The 17,176-nt window shown below is 45.3% G+C and overlaps 1 non-coding gene across 1 annotated transcript; it reads left to right on the forward strand.

The window, feature by feature from the left end:
- The first annotated feature begins 232 nt into the window (after positions 1-232).
- Positions 233-375, forward strand: LOC115490480. Its single transcript, XR_003956595.1, has one exon. It is a non-coding gene; the product is annotated as a small nucleolar RNA SNORA48 (small nucleolar RNA).
- The last annotated feature ends 16,801 nt before the right edge of the window (positions 376-17,176 follow it).

The raw sequence follows: 17,176 nt of genomic DNA on the forward strand, positions 1-17,176 counted from the left end.
CATGATCATGGTGTCTCTTTATAGCAATAGAACAGTGACTAAGACAGGTAGTTAGTAAAGCATCATGGGACAAGAGGAGATCTTCCAAGGAAGGAGAAATAGAATATAATGTTATAAAGAGACATGGGGGAGAGAAGAATAGAATGATTAAATGGAGAGGGGAATGGTAAAGGAGGTAATATGAGGAGGGACAACTGACACTAAAGGTCTTTTAAATATCCATATGCCCTCCAACCCCCGGCAATGGGCAAAGAGATGCCTTGTTGGTGATGTTGTTCTTATATCAGTCAAGAGCAGAGCAGATGGCTGTCCTTTGTTTATCCTCCCTTGATGTCTGTCTTGGTGGCCAAACTATCTTATACCCAGGACTCATAAAAATCAAATCAAATCAAATCAAATCAAATCAAATCAAATCAAATCCAAGCAGTGCAGGGCAGGAGAAGAAGACAGAAAGAGAGCTGTGGACCACTATGTCACCTACAGACTTGCCCTCCAGTGCACAGCACAGGCAGGCCATAGACCATGCAGCACCGATGGAGGATGTCAGCCAGGGTGTTGTGTCCGGCCAGCAGACCACAACCTGGGTTCTAGCCTGGAAAGGCATTTTGGAAACCTGGAAGAGAAGAGGGGCTAGGTGGCGAGAGAAAAGAATGTAGCCAAGACAGTTACTCTGATCAAGGCTCAAATTTTATTGTTGCGACACTAGTTATGAAGGAAAGGGGAGGGGACCCGATTCCCGCCGAATAATCTCTGGTCCAGTAGAAAGGTGCACGTGTGTGGCTCCTCAGGTTCCAGCAGTGGGCGTGGCAGAACGAATGAGCAGGAAGCTCCACCCCTGAGCAAGCAGGTTTCAGGCTGGGGGAGGGGAAACTACACCAGGGGTCTTCCAGCCTCTAGCCACATCGCCAGCCTGCAGTGGGTACCACCACCGTGTGTGAGTATGTGTTGGTCAGATGGGAGAGAAATGGAAGTGGAACACCCTGAACATTATGAAGAAATATGGAACTGGAGACCCAGAGGAGTAGCCTGTTGTGAGTGGCCAGTCCCACTGGGCTGGTGGTGAGGTTCTCTGGAGAGCTGGTCTCCTCTCTCACTGCTAGGTGGGAGAGTGAGCCCTGTGTGTCACTCAAGCAGCACAATGGAGCTGGCCCTTGTGACCATTTGTCTGCCATGAGGTGGCATCGGCACAGAGGTGACACCTCCGTCTGTGCCCTTTGCCACCTTTGGAAGTGAGGAAAACTACCCACAAGCTCATGAGCTTGTGACAGCTAGCCCTGTCCCTCACCAGCTACAGTATTCAGGAAAGCTGGTCCTGTACCTCACCTAGACAGCATAGCAGAAATAACCCTAGTGGTGGGGAGCAGGTGAGCCATCCCAGAGTCTGAAAGCATAGAAGAGCTGGCCCTGCCGCTCTTCTGCCATGAGGTGGTATGGCTGTAGAGGGTCATGGCTTTCTCCCTTGCCCTTCACCACAAGCAGTAGTCAGGAGAGCTGGCTCTAGGGTCATGAAAGCAGAAGTCTGCCCCTTGCTGGCTGCTGCACCCAGAAGAGGAGGCCCTGTACCTCACCCGAGCATCAGGGGTAGTGACCAGGGTTGGGGGTGGCGGGTGGAATGAGGAGCCAGGGATGTGTGTGAGGGAGAGATGGTTCTGCCATTCTGCCAAGAGGTGGTCTGGGTCTGGGGAGAGATGCTTTTTTCCCTGTTGCCCATAGCCACCTGAGGCAGTTGGGAGGGCAGATGAGCCAGCCTGGGAGGTGGGCAGAGCACAGGAGAACTAGCCTTGTCACTTGTCTGTTATGAGGTGGTGTGGGTGTGGGTGTGTGACCTCCCCTTCTACGCCTCATTACCCCCAGGAGCCAGGAGAGCTGGTCCTAGGGTCAGGAGAGCAGGGGAGCTCTAGCCCTGACCCCTCACTGGCTGTAGCACTCAGGAGAGTGGTCCCTGCACTTTGCCTTGCCTGGGCAACATGGCAGAGCTGGCCCTGATAGCAAAGGCACAAAAGCAAGCTCCAAGGGTATGGGAGCTGGAGGGCTGATCCAGCACCTCATAGGCTTCTGCACTTGGGAGAGTGGGTCCCTCACCTTGACTGGACAGCACAGTGAAGCTGGCTCTTGAAGGTATAGGTATAGGTGAGCCACCTGAGGGCAGGAGAGCAGGACAACTGAACCTGCCTCCTGCAGATGGTGGCACTGGGTGGCCTAGCCAGAGCAGTGCTGGAGAGCTAGGCCTGGTGGTGCCAATAAAGGAGAGTTGGTGGGCTGTCCAGCTCAGTACCACCCAGGCCCAGATCCAAGGCTCTGACTTGGTCCACCCTAAAATCTGTATCATCTGTGAAAGTTTTGAATGTGTGAAAGAGCCAGTCCTGCTGTTCCAAAGCTGCAGGATCTCTAAGACACAAGGCAACAACAGATAGCCCAGAGGAGTACCAATGAGAATTCAATATTAATGGTGTCAGAGAAGTCAGAGACCTCAAATCAGACCAATGACTCATTGCGATAACCATTTGCAAGTGAAGATGTGTGGACAGAGAGATATACTGTGGGGCACACTATGACATACTACAGCTTCCATGATGAGATGTTTTCTATGCTGTGTGTGTGTGTGTGTGTGTGTGTGTGTGTACATGTGTGTGACCTGCAACAGAGACTTTCCTGAAACAGTGCCACAAATGTTAGGAGAGTAGCACACCGCTTTTTAAAAATTGGAAGTAAGCATCCATGAGATGAAAACTATAGCTGACACTGCTAAAGCAGCCAAGAACCTGAGGTCAGATAGGCCATTGGCTCTAGGTGAAGTCCTATTGCTATCATTCAGCTAAGGGAACATAGCAGTAAAAATACCTTTAATGATATGTTGCTAAACTCAGTGCTTCATTCAAGTCTCACCAGAGAAGCCTCTCCTTGCAGTCAATGATAATTAATGAAGAGATCACAATTGGACAACGAGCAGAGGTGAGAGACTTTGGAACACTCAGTCCCAAATGGTACATCTTTATCAAAATTCTTTCCTAAAGGTCCATGGGTGTGGTGTGTGTGTGTGTGTGTGTGTGTGTGTGTGTGTGTGTGTGTGTAGAAGAGGTAGAAAGATTATAAGAATCAGAGGTGGTTGATGAGTCCAAGAAAATAGTGTCATCTAGACACAACACGGCTGATACATGTCTGCGTGGGATACCATTCATAGACCTGCATAAGTTGAAACCAGTCAAAATGCCAGCATTGAGAAGGGGATGTAAGCATAAAGTTCACCCCTAACCAAAACGTTGTCATTAATACCTGCTGGGGAAGGGAAACTTGGGTTTCTTTAATGGTAGAGACGCCAGGACAGAGCCCATGCCCAAGCAACTGTCTCCTGAAGGAATTCCTGGGAAAGCTACAACAGAATCTCTCAGCTTGGAGAATACACATCTTAAGTGATGAATAGGCCAGTGATCTTCTATGAGTTTTACCAAAGCCTTGTGGACACATGACTAGTCCAGAAATGAAATGCATATTTTGGCACACAAACCACTTGCTGGAGAAATAAGAACTTAATGGACATATATCTGAAAGTTCCTAACACTTTGGGGAGATTTTGAGACTTATTCTAGCGTGCCATACAATGAGTTTTATTGGGAACTGCTAAAATATATAATTTTAGGAGGGATAGGTGAGCACAAAACATGGACACCGCTGAAAAAATACTGGCCATACCAAAGTAACTGCCATAAAAGTTCACAGAACATTTCAGAAGAGAACCAGAGGCTTTATAGGGGTTGGCGTTCTAGCGGAGTTTCAGCCAGGGTCTCATTTGAAGGAAACACGTAGTGGTTTCCAAGGAAAAGTATGCAGTTACTGTCTTTGAAGGGGCCAATCCTGCTAATTACTGTAGCTATACAAGGAGAATCATGAATGTTTCACTATAAACATTTGATGAAACCGCCTAATTAACCACTAGCGTTACAACAGCCACATTAAACCAGGTGTGGTTTAGGAAAAATACTTTGAGGGGAAATGTAGTTCTCTTCTGCACTCAAAGGCAAAAGATACAAGAGGAGCCATGCCAACTCACTCAGGCTGTGTGTGTTCTAGAAGATGCTCCTTACATGGTTCTGTCACCATGGAAACAGAACTAAGGCAGCTGAAGCACTAGGTAATACTAGGGACTTTCATCATGTATGCAGTCCATCACTGACTGAAAGCTCTTTGTGGTATGGAAACTGCATTCTGCATTTCCTCCTTGGAGATGGTACTGTCTCTTACCCATCACTTCCATTTTTTTCTAAGCTAAGATACTTGATTTTTTGGTCATTGATTGCAGGATGCAAACTCTGGAGCTCTAGAACACCCCTGCTCTGTGATCTTAATATTCTGAGCTCCATGTATATTGTCTGTTCTAAAGTGGGAGGGCAATGCTCCATAGACCATTGTGAAATATAATAGGATGTTAAGATACACCACACTCAGTACCCAGCCTGCTAAATAACATCTGTCCCTGTTAGGGAAGATGGTAGGGGGGAAAGTGGGGAAAGTGGGCAAGGAGCTTCTTGTGACAGTATGAAGACGCCAGCTCACACATAGTAGCTAGTGCCTGTAAGACGAGAGGTGAAGTGGGAGGTGGCAGAGGGAGAATCCTAGAAGTTCATGGATCAGCCGTCCTGGTGTACACATTGGCAAATAAGAGACCCTGTTCCCCCACCCCACCCCTAAAACAGTAGAAGGCAGGGACTGACACTTGAGGTTGTCCTCTGACCCTTCATATGCATGCCGTGGCTCTTATGTGCCTAATACAACACACACACACACACACACACACACACACACACACACATAATCATAAACACACACACAAAATGCATGCCTCTGGGCTTTGGGATGATGGCCAGTGAACAGCATACCACATTTCAGGGTGGAATTTTCACTTTCTGAAAATGAATGGTTTGAGAGCCACTTGGCCTTTCATTAAGTACCTATAGTAAGCTATGTGCTCTGAACCACCGATGTCCCGTCAGGCCTTAGGAGGCTCTCTCTGAAAATAGAATCTACCAAGAACAAATTTAGCAGGTGCTACTGACAGGGGCACATTAAAAGCTGTGAACTGCCCAAATTTCAGGAAATCTGTTTAACTTCATTTAACACAATATTTTCTAATTTTAGTCCAAAGAAAGGAGTCTTTTTTTTTTCTTCAATCCTGACAAGATCTTCAGCGCCCTGTGGGGGCACTGATATGGCTAAGGGCACAGTTGTGGAGCTGTTGAACCGTGTGAACTTTAAGTCCTCAGAGACATTTTGACCTTGGTGCTTGGTGTGGTCCCAGCCTTCAGAATATGGGGTTGAATACAGGGCTCAATGTGTATACACCAGCTTCTGGATGCTTCTCGCCCAAACAATGACTTCCGGTGGGGGCAGTTTATTGTTAGTACCAGCAGACAAGAAAGACCCAGCACAAGATTTTCGCCCCACTGGCCAAATCTGAACGGTCTTTCTGGAGAAGGCATAGCATCTCCGGCTAGCAGCTATCAGAGGCAAAGGCCACCTTTTGCTTATTTCCCCATTGGCCAAACCTGAGCACTGGGCAGATGCCAAGGACCCTGGGGAAGCTGCTGCCAGCTAGGCATCGCTGAGAACTTGTGCTCCAGGGCCTTGCAGAAGACCCCAAACGCAGGGCTCCCTTCTTCATGGCAGATTCCATCACTCACTGCCTGGGTTCACCTTGTACTTACACCCCACCCCCACTCCCTGCACTTTTGACCCTCTTCCCTTTTAGAAAAGGGTATTTTGCGATTGACCCTTTCTCGGGAGTGCTTTGGTAAACTTCCCGCCACACCAGCTCTGGGTTCACCTTCCTGTGCTGACTTGCCTGGGCAGTGAGGCCACATTCATTTGCAAGCTTTTCTTCTGCAGCTCTGCATATGGCGAGCTATGCATCTCCAAATGTGCTTCCTTTTGTAGGGAAACTAGCTCTTTCACCAGAGCTGGCTCAGGACACAGAGGACTGGCTCCTTGGCGGGCTGCCCCAGTGATAATCTGGAAGCAATCAGTGGAAGAAAAAGATAACACAGCTGTGATTTTCAAGGAGACAGGTCCTGGTTTTTCTACCTGCCAACCACGTTTCCTCTGAGGAGTTTTTCAGCAAATGCTGTAAAAGAGACCTTTTAATCTTGTTTCAAAAAGCCTGGAATCCCAAGTCGTTCCAGATCTTGGGTAGAAAACAGGCCAGAAAGACATGCAGGGCTGAGGAGCTCAGGGTTTGGAAGGGGAGTATGGGGAAGGGGAGGGGGGGGGGAGCAGGCAGGATGCCACCCGAGTCGGCATCTTAGCTCTGCATGTGTTTTGAGAGGACCTGATGACTTTGGCCTCCAGTGCTCTCACCCACAAGTAGGATACGATTTGGGATGAGGGTGGAGGGCGCTGCAAAGGTTGACAAGCATAAATCTGTCAGGGGATGATTTTCAGACATCTGCCTGGAGCCCTTGGAACCAGGGAGATACCTGTCCATGCATGGGAAAAGCTAAGCGGAGTGGTTGCCCCGGAGACCAGGAAAAAGCATGCGATAGTCACGATAGTCATGATTAAGTAATTAGTTTATTGTTTAAATGTGGAGCTGAGAGGAATGGAGAATAGAGAACGATGGGAAGGGAGAGGACAGGAAGGAAAGAGGACAGGGTATGTTAGGATCGGCATGCCCTGGGATTGGCAACTAAAACTTTTTTTTTTTTTTTTTGAGTAACTTAAAGCTGCAGAGGCATCTTCCCAGTCCCGTGAATCATTCCTGCCATCATCTTGGTAGTGGCTGAGTGGCGAGGCCTGGGAAGTACCCAGTGCATGGCTTCAGAAATTTGCTCAATCAGTACAGAACCTTTCATCTTTCTTCCTATGTACTTGGCAGTCACTTCCTGGTGACGATTTTGCAGCTGATGCCACAGCTGATATCACGGCTACACTTAAGAATATTTGCAAAAGCCACTTGCTGACTAAATGGAGAAAGACCGGAAGTAGAAGGCCACTGGATGTCAAGGGTCTCTCCAAGTCTCACTAGCTTGGTTTTTATGATGGCGTAGACAGGGGCTGGAAGATGGATCCTCAGGACAAATTGCTTGCTTTGCAAGTCCGAATACCAGAGTTCAGATCCCAGCAGCCACGTAAAAACCTGGGCATTAACCGTATGCCAGGCTGCAATCCTAGCATAGAGGCTATCAGAGACAAGCAGCTTCCAGAGGCTTTGTGTCTACTAGTGCAGAACATGATAGAGCAGGATACCTGGTGGCCTCCTCTGCTTAAGCACACATTTGCACACACTAGTGTACACACACAAACATACACACACACACATGCACGTTGAACTGGGCCAGCCTATTCCTCAGTTTGCAAAGTTGTTGAAGAATGGGTGTCCAGCCAGGTCAACAGTAAGCATGACTGTAGTGCTCATGAAATGTCATCTCCTCCAACTGTGCCATTTAAGACCTGCGTCTCTGGGCAGCATAATGAGGGATTTGACCTCTGCAGTGATGAATAGCAGGAATACACAAGGGGCCTGGCATTTGGAAAATCCTATACCCTTTCCTTCCAACAGTATTTCTCTGGTGACGATTCACTTCCTGCCACCTGGGTCTGTGTTGCAGTTTCTCCCTGTGACAGTGTGAACTGGCATCGTATGCAGAAGATTGAGAGATGCTGTCACAGCACTCAGATGACCCATAGTCATGTGACTGGAGAAATCCATGCTTCATCAACCCAAGTTGGTGTAGACCATGGTCGCTTTGGGAAGAGAGACTTTTGACTGTTGTTTCCCACGTAGCAAAGAACAAGCTGCCGATTGTTTGCATTATTCTACCCAGGGCTTCTCATAAGCCTCAAATTTCAAAACACAACATTTCAGCATCAGAGCATAGTTGAATGGGAAGGAAGAGACACTGTCCTAATGTCTAGATTTCTTAGCATATCTAAGCCAGCAAGCAGGGCTGATGAGTTGTCTGCACATGGAAGAGCCCAGGAGCAGAAAGTGGAGGCTGAGAAGGTGTGCTTTGTAGTAAGTTTGTTTACTGTCCCCCTTCCCCGCTTGTTGGTGTTGGGGAATCGAACTCACAGCTTAGCTTATACACTGAGTGTTTTCTTTGATTCCTATCTTATCTTCCCCCTTTTACGAGGTGTCAGAAGAGTAAAGAATATGTGTGAATTACTTAGCATAGTGCAAGACACATTAGAAAGTACCAATAGGTGTTTGTGTCAGTACTAACACACAGGGTGCTCTGAATTCTTGGGCTGTAGGCACCACACTAGACCTTACTTCAGCTCCAGCATCAGGAGAGGGCCTGAGTCTCTATTTCTTAAGCTTCACATAGGATTCCTGCATCTAACTAGATACACACAGTTGATGGGCACTCAGTATTGCAAACATTAGTCTCTCGTGACAAGGCACAGTCAGCCATTAGCAGAGGAAGAATGGATATAGAATCTACTTAAGGTTCTTTAGGTCATTTTCTTAAAAGTTTCAAATACATTTCTAGAACTTTCCAGTAATATCATAAGAGTATTTCAAAGATTCCAATAAATCTATATATTTCCGGTGAATTGTTTTCCAAATATATGAAATTATCTAGTTTTAAAACCTACTGGGCATTCTTAGTATTTAGCCTAGGATTTATTTTTAATTTGGAGTGGTTCTAAAGTTTCAACCCACCACAACCTGTGGTGCTTTGCTGCAAGTTCTCTGAGATGAAGTCCATTCCCTCAGGTTAAGTTACCACAGAGAGACTTTAAATTTGATACATGAACATTGTACTTTTGATGCAACCAATGTGCATCGGTCCAAGAACAAGCGGCGATAATGATGGCTCAGTAAACCAGATACAGATGTTCTAGAAATATCCATGCCAGAGAAAAGCTTATTCCAAAACTGAATAGGTGCTATTTGTAAGAGCGTATGAAGCTCTAAGTCTCAGAATATGCTCGTTGTAACCATTAAGGAGTCTGTAGGTTAAACTGAAAGTGTATTGTATTTATTTTAAAGAAATAATATGGTTACACACGTTGTCAACCTCGTTGACTCTGATTCTGTCCCCTTGTCCCAAGGTACCCATAAGAACTGCACTCAGTGGCCACACTGAGGGTCATGTTCTGGAAGAGCTTGAAGTGCGGTCAGCCTTGTTTCAGGACCATGCTGTCAATCTCTTCAGAGTTTAATATCGGGCTCTTTGGAGAGACACAAGGCACTGTCTTAAATTCAAGACAGCTCCATCGAAGAGGGAGACATTTCAAGGTTTACCAAAATCCATTTGCTGGCCCTTTTGTAGACTGATAACACCTTGAAACCATTACATGGGGAGGAAAAATGAAAAGTACCAGACGTGTTCTCCAAACATCCTCCACTCAACAGATTGCAATTCTTTCCTAACATTCTTATCTGTGACATTTCATCAACGTAACTGAAGGAAGCCAGTGCATCTGCATGTTGAGTATGCTAATTCAGCTGGTGAAGAGCTATGTGAGAGCATTCCGATCCTCTCTTCTAAGAACTCTATGGAAAGGGACTAGAACATACTGCAAGCCCTGGGCTCTAGCTTGAGAAGGGCAGAGACTAATGGTACCCCCTTTAGGTCTGTCATATGATATGGTGAAAGAGAAAGACAAGGGGTGAAATGGCAACTGAACTGAAGGACTAACTACCAGGGGCAAATGGGCTTGCTTTATTTGTTAGTCCCCCTATGTCATAGTTAAAGACAAACAAACAAACTATGCAGTCCTATAGACTCACATCATTCTATGCTTCCACTTCCACACTGGTGATGCTGCGAAGCAACTCAAGGTGAAAGGCAACAGACAGAGGGATGCTCTCTTGTGATCTCCAGACCCAGAACAAGGCTCCCTTGCTTATTCTCTGACTGAAAGAAAAAAGAGTATTCATGCAGATGCCATTCCTCATTCTGACTTTATACACGGCCCCCCTGAGGCTTGGAACTGATGAGAGGAGGCACATTTGAGCCCTTTCTTCCACTCGCCCTCATAGCCCACCTAGTCTCCTTGGGAATTCCCCCAATGCCCCTGAAGTGCAAAGTCAGCACCAGGAAGGTCGGAGCATCCACTCTCAGCATTTGCTTCTTCATCATCCCACTAGAGAACCCTTTCAGGTGTTAATCCCTGTGTTTGGGGTGGGGTTAATTTATGAAAGCCTTTGGACATAAGAGCTAGGAAGGAAGCTAGACTGGGTAAAAAGTTTAATTCTCATGGGGAAAATTCTTTTATAGATATTTTTAAGTGAAAAATTATATTTTTTAAAAGTAAATTTATGGGGGGGGACAAATGCATGTGTGTATATGGTGAATATGTGTATGTGTTTGCATGTGTGTTGATACACCTGTGTTTGGATATGTGTGGAGGCCAGAGGCTGACTCTGGAAATCTTTACTAATCATCCATGAGTCCAGAGCTTGCCAAGCCAGTTAATCCAGCTGGTTAAGCCTTTTCCAGGGGTTCCCTAATTCTACCTCCCCAGGGCAGTGTTGCCTGGGTGTTGAGGATTTGAACTCTGGTCCTTATACTTGCATGCTTGGCAATCGCTTTACCCATTGAGCCATACCCTCAGCCTTCTTTTAATTTAGACACAAAATGAAGGTCATGTACTCAGCACAGTCTATGGAGGGTATTCATGGATGATGAAGAAATATTTTCCTTGACAAAGATGAAGAAGACTCTAAGGATCCTTGTCAGGGGTTCACATCCAGTGGAACTAGTAGCTACAGAAATGGAAGCCAACGGTATGGAAAGAAAATTATAAAACAACAGGGTATATAGGAATATAACCCTGTCTTTTTCCTCATCAGGCTTCCTTCACCTTGAGTTACAGTCTTGTCTGCATCCCCATGGCCTGCCTACAATTCAGACCTCTTTCCAGGTTATAGGAATATGAAGACTGTTCTACATGAAGATTTCAGGCCAAGCACAGGTCCATGTTCTCAGCCAAGCTAATTATAGGTGGTGAATAAATTAGACTTGCCTATATTTGGTGTGTACTGAAGCAGAGACATTTTAAATATCAGAATGCTCACTTTCCTGCATAGTCAGGTTTGTTCAGCATTTCTATTAGTTACGGGTCACTGAAGCAGACAGAATCTTTAAATTAAAAAAAAAGTTTTATGAGTGAAAAGGCAAATATAAGCAACAGAAATTCATTTTCCAAAAGTTCTCCATGAAAACTAAGACCCAAGGGCTGGCCCATATATGATACTGAGATGAAAAGCTGTGATGACCGTGGGCTCTCCAGAGAAGCAGACCTTAGCATCGCCACATGTCAGCCGGGCAACTTACTTACCCCTGGGACCTTTGCTCTGCCCTTCGTATGATGGTGAGTTTGGTGATCTGAAAAGATGCTGGAGAGGGTTAAACAAACTGAAGCCTGGAAAGCAAAGGGGATGCAGCCAGGCGGTGTGGAGGACCCCACCTAAGTGTCTACACTGCTGGAGCCTTTCTTCTTCCTCTTCTTGTTCACCAATCTCTTCTTTTAACATTGGAACGTGCACTAAATGGGCAGGGATGGCTACATGTGAGTTTCCCTCTCTTTCTCCCTCTCCATCTTTCTGACTTCTTCCCTTCATCCCTCTACCTTTTCTTCCTTCCCTCCATCTTCTCCTCCCTCAACCCCTCAACCAGCATGACATCTTTGTTATTTACTGGCATCCTTTCTCATACAGAGTGATTCATAGGTAACTTTAGACCTTTTTAAGAATGTGGCCATCGCCCAGCAAGGTATTGCACTGTATTCGTGCTCACATTGAACTCTTGCTGTGTTTATGTGCAGCCTCTTGCCAGGGGGAAAGGGTAGCAGAGATCAATGGGCAGGGGCCAGGGAACCCATCCATCCTAGTGAGGAAGCTACTATACAGAGGCCTTAAGCCCCAGGGTGAGCTTCATTGTTCTGTTGGGCTTGTGTTACAAAAACATTTGAATAAAATTATTAACATTTTTTGAGGCTGGGATCCCAGAGCACTACAGCTCCCAGCGTGAGTCTTCTTTGGAATGTGGGATCCTGAGTCACATGTCTGTGAAACAGGCAGAGATCAAAGCTCAGCATATGTGGAGTTAGTTATTAGTAGTTTCTCACCCCATTTTGATTGTCAAACAATTCCTTAGTGTCAGGTGTGGAGGTTAGATTCCATTCTGTTTGACAGAACTCATACAAACGGGGTGAATCAACTTACTAGTTACTAGATTCATTTGTGAAAATGGGCGGGAGGGCAATATGCTTTAATCAAGTGGTGAAAACCCAAACTGGCCTTCCACAGTGTCTACAGTAGTTTCAATGAATAATGTCCTCCATTTTCTCAGGTATCTGAAGACTTGGTTCTCAATTGGTGGCACTGTTTGGAGAGGTTTAGTTAGTACAGCCCTGCTAGGAGAACTATGTCACCGAGGGTTTGCTTTGTCATTCAAAACTGTGTGTCATTTCCGGGTCGTGCTCTCTGTTTCCTGTTTGTCATTGAAGATGTGAGCTCTCAGCTAGCTCCCTGCTCCTACCACCATGTCTGCCCTGTATTATCGTATTTCACCTCTTCGATGGACTCTTATCTCTCAGGAACCATAAACCAAAGTAAATTCTTCCTTCTATAAGTTGCCTTGGCCATGATGTTTTATAACAGCAACAGAAAAAGTAGCTACTACCTCAAATACGGTCACCTACTCTTGATTTTCCACTCGCACCTCGGGCTGTTTCTCTCTGCCTCTTTGAGGGCTCCTACCCCCTAAACGACGAGCAGGTACTGGAGGTTTCTGGAGAACATGCCTGATTCATCTTAATCCCAAGTCATATTTTTTTTAACATGGATGTTCTCATAAATGTCTTCAGTGTGACCCGAGTATCCAAGCCTTCCAAATCTGGCTCTCCAGACCCAGAGCTCTGTTACCTTCTGTTCAGATTCTTTATATCTTGTTAGCCTCATCTCCACACAGATGTTTAATAGGGAACTCAAGTTTTCCAGCGACAAACAGAAAGACTGCTCCATGATTCATTACATCTTTTTTTTTTCCCCCTTACAATCATTCTGTCACAGTAATCGGCTCTGCCATTCAACAATGCCTGGAGTAGAAGACTAGCTAGAACTAGTTAGCTTTCCCTTTTGTTTACTCTTTCATGACGAATCACTAAAACTTGTCAACATTTCCATCTGAAAGCACCCCTACCATGCCCACATCTCCCACCTCTAACCCCCTCTTCCACACACATCATCATTTTCTCTAGTCTTAGCTACAGTAACCTTCCTGAGTAACATATTTGCTTCTGTTGTTCCCTTATGAGCCTTTCCCTACACAGTAGCCAGAAAGCTATTAAAAATTGTAGTCAAACCATTAGCAAGGCTTCTGATGATAGGAGTTATCAAAGCCATTTTTCCTCAGGTCATAAAAATCTCCTTGGTATAGACTGTAAACTCCTCTAACCACCTCCATCATAACATGCTTTGTCCCGAGTGCACTATAAGCATGGTTTTTAGCCACAACTGACTTCTCTTTATTCCTTACCCTGCCAATGCCACTTTAGCCCCCTTTATTTCTCCACTCAATGAAAGAAAGCCCCAGGTAAATAGAATCAGCAGATAAATACACAGGCATCGTATTCAGCTGGTTTTATCTGGCTTTGATTCTGAAAAGCAGCGTGGACATAACCAAGCAAGCCATGTTCATTTCTTTCAAGTATGCTATGCATTAGTCTTTCTCAAAAGTTATAAATTTTGGCTCCAAGAAATATTTCAAACCCGAGAATCTGCATTTTGTCACGGAGCTCAGAACAACTTGATGACCTGATTTATAAACTGCATTAAAACACAACGGCTTGCTTTGAAGGGGAGGGCCCTGAACTGTATAGATCCAGTGTTTACCGTAGGCAATGGTGTTGTCTGTACACAGTAGGTATTTGGTAACACATGATTACTCAGATTAAACGTTTGCTAGAGTGTAACTCGAGCATCACTGTGGCCTGTGTTGAGATGTCATCTATTACTGGCATCTTGTTTGTCTCCACCCTTCCCACCTCTCCCACTAGCTGACATTTCTGTTGTCCTTGCAATCAGTTCCCCTTCGAGATTTTCCTTCCTTCCTTCCTTTGTCTATTTACTGCGGCCACACATCCTGCTGAACAGGCTTGGAGCAGATATTCGTCCAACTTTTAACATCTGTACACAGGGGTTCTCAAAATCTCAGTGAAGTAGTTTTACACCTACCCCTGAGAGAGAAAACACAAGCAGAGATATGAAAATTGTTTGTCTTACTTGGGGCAGATAAGAGGGTTCTTTGAGAACCAATTTGGACATAAATGGGTTTGTATTGCATTTCCCTTTAAAGAGAAAGTCTGGTTTTGTTTAGGCCCGGTATTAAATTTAGCATCAGTGCTCATAATCCATCAAACTTATTAGTTAAGAGATCAAAATATCAAAATAAGTATTTCTGTTTGGAGGCATACTGTTTAAATAACTGTGGTACCCTTCATACATGTGGGCCTGTCCCCTATTTGCTTTCGGGATTTCCTAAAATCCAATCAGCTACCTGCTACATCCATCGAGCCACAAGGAATATAAGGGAGCAAGACAAATAAATGGCTGGTTGCCTTCCATAACTACTATGCCTCAGTCTAAAGGTTCTCTTGCCTTAGACTTTCTTTTTAGTAAAATCCAACTGATAAATTTTTTTCATGGTACATCCTGCTTGTGGTTGACCACAGGAAAGATCTGAGAGCCACAGAGCCATCAAGGCATCCCCAAACACAAAAGGGGTCTGATTACATTTCATTTGTCAATTTTAGTAAGGGGCAGACTTCACTCTCAAGGAATTTCAGATATCCTTTGCAAGAAAATAGCTTCCAAAATGACACGAATAAACACTGTATTTTTAAGGTGTGGTCAAGTTTGCATCTGTTTTTCCTTTTTCTCCATTAGGATCCCTTGACTGTCAAACACCTTTTGAGGACTTTTTCTAATCAGCAATAACAAAGTAATAATTGTTGAGTACTTACTACTGACACAGCTCCTTCCAAGCTGAGACGGAGTCCACTGGCAACCTCATAATGTCAGGAGGCACTTTGCTTTGGGATAGCTGTTCTCAAATATTATCAGAATTAAGCATTTTAGGGGATTGTCCAGAATGCACCCTGCTTCAGGAGTTTGTTTAGGAAGGGCCGTAGGCATTAAAAATTCACAAGCTCCTTAGTGACCCAACTGTGACAGTCACGTGTAGCAGGAAACATAAAAATAAGCAGTCCACGTTATCCTGGTGAAGACACCAGCGGGCCTTGTTCTCATCTCTCTGACGTGAAGCTCTGAAATCTTTCCTCCCAGCTCAATAAGTTCCCATGGCAGGTTGTTACAATGCCAGCCCCACTCTTCTAAATTCCCCTGGCTGGTTGGGGTGCCCTGCCACTGTACTTCTTCTCTGGAACCCAGGTGAGTCTCTTGTGTAGGAAAACAGCACACAATCTTAGTTTAGCATCAAAAGGCAACACAATCACTGGGTGCAGCAACTGGCATCCTAACAGTAAGCCGTTCTAAGTTAAATCCTCTGGTAGTGGATCCCAACAGATCTGCCACCAGAATGGGGGCGGGGGTAGGCGAGGGGCGTATCCTTGCTACCTACATCTTGACTCCATCGTCCTCCCCATCCAAAAGGGCAGACCCTTTTTTTCCTGCCTTGCCTCTTCTTCTCTCTGACCTGGAAGTCCCACCTACTACTCGCCCAGTGATTGGTCCCCTGAAATCTTATTCATAAGGGCAAGGTTCTGCCACAACCACCCAGGGGAAGAGCAGTGATCCCAGAAGCCTTCTGATAGATTAATTCCAATCAACGTATTGGGCACTTTCTCTCTAAAAGGATCGATCGTTCTCAATTCACAGAACAGTGACAATTTTCAAGTCTATTAGCTGAAGCCACCTGTCCTTGCATCGTTGGCTTTTCCTCAGTGTAGGTCAGGTTATAATTATGCTGGTGCTGGGTCACACACTAGGGGATCTGCTGGTGATTGTATTTCTACAAGTTTCCAGAGCTTACCCTCACACTGGCCTTCCAGCTGGTGTGGAGTGGCACTGGTGAGCAAAGTCTTTGAATTAAGGCTGCTCCTCTGGGGCTGGCTCTCTGCCCAAGGCTCCTGCACTGAGAAAACAGAGCCAGATTCAAAGTTAAACATTCATAAAAATCGGAACCGCAGCAATTTTGAGTCCTTGCCAATGTGTCCTCTTGTTTAACTCCCCTCCCCCCTCACTCTCTCTCTCCCCCTTCCCTCCCTCCATCAGTCTCTCCTTCTTCCCTTCCTCCCCCCCCCCCTTAAAAAGGCTTCCTAGAGTAAGATGTTTCATATATAGTCTTACCCATGAAAGTAGCCTCTTTGCCAGAGTTAGAACTTTACTCTCCCTCCACGCCATAATGTGGCCATTTCTACCCTTGGTACTAATTGGTGTTATCAGGAGAGCAAGGCATCAATGCTCTCCCTGTTCCTTCACAAGTAGGGCTCACAGTTTGTTGGCTGGTGCTTCCCATGTGGCTCTATTCAAATTAAACTTATTCTGTGTGAATGGAGCTCTATAAATGGTGGCTTTGCAGAGCTGTTGCGTCTTCAGGACACACTACCATGAAACACATTTCCTGTCACTTCCTCTGACTTGACAGCAGCTGAGCAATGCCATGGGACCTCCCTATCCTACCTGTGGAGTTAGGGCCACTTAGAGTGAGTGTAGCCCACGATTCCCTGCTTTGCCATGGGTTTCTGAGGACATCTGTAAATCATTGTGTTAAATGCAAAAGCACACTTATCACAGCCAGCCTCTTGCTTGGGTCTGATATTTCCTGTTTTGAAGGTTTCCTTGGCATCCCACACTGTTGATGGAACACCAGCTGCTTTTAGTGGCTCAGATTTATAGGCTCTTTCATCAATTATCTTGCCATTTTACCCAAATTTTATGTAATTGAGGAGAAGGTTAAACTATCTCCTATGTAAACACAAGGCTTAATTTTTGCCCCTGTTTTGCATGCTTAATTTGTTTTTCCAATGGGACCATTGATCTCTAATGCTATTAAACCCCATCAAGCTTTGTAACTGGACCACACTAGAAATATTGTTCATGACAGACTGAAAGTAAAGTATGACTTACCTAAGACTCACAGTCTTTGAAAATTTATTTGATTTTTAATACTATTGACCTCTTTTGAAATAAGAGAGTAGAACTAAGAGA

Source organism: Mus musculus, chromosome 6 (genome assembly GCF_000001635.26).
Source record: "Mus musculus strain C57BL/6J chromosome 6, GRCm38.p6 C57BL/6J".
Taxonomy (NCBI): Eukaryota; Metazoa; Chordata; class Mammalia; order Rodentia; family Muridae; genus Mus; species Mus musculus.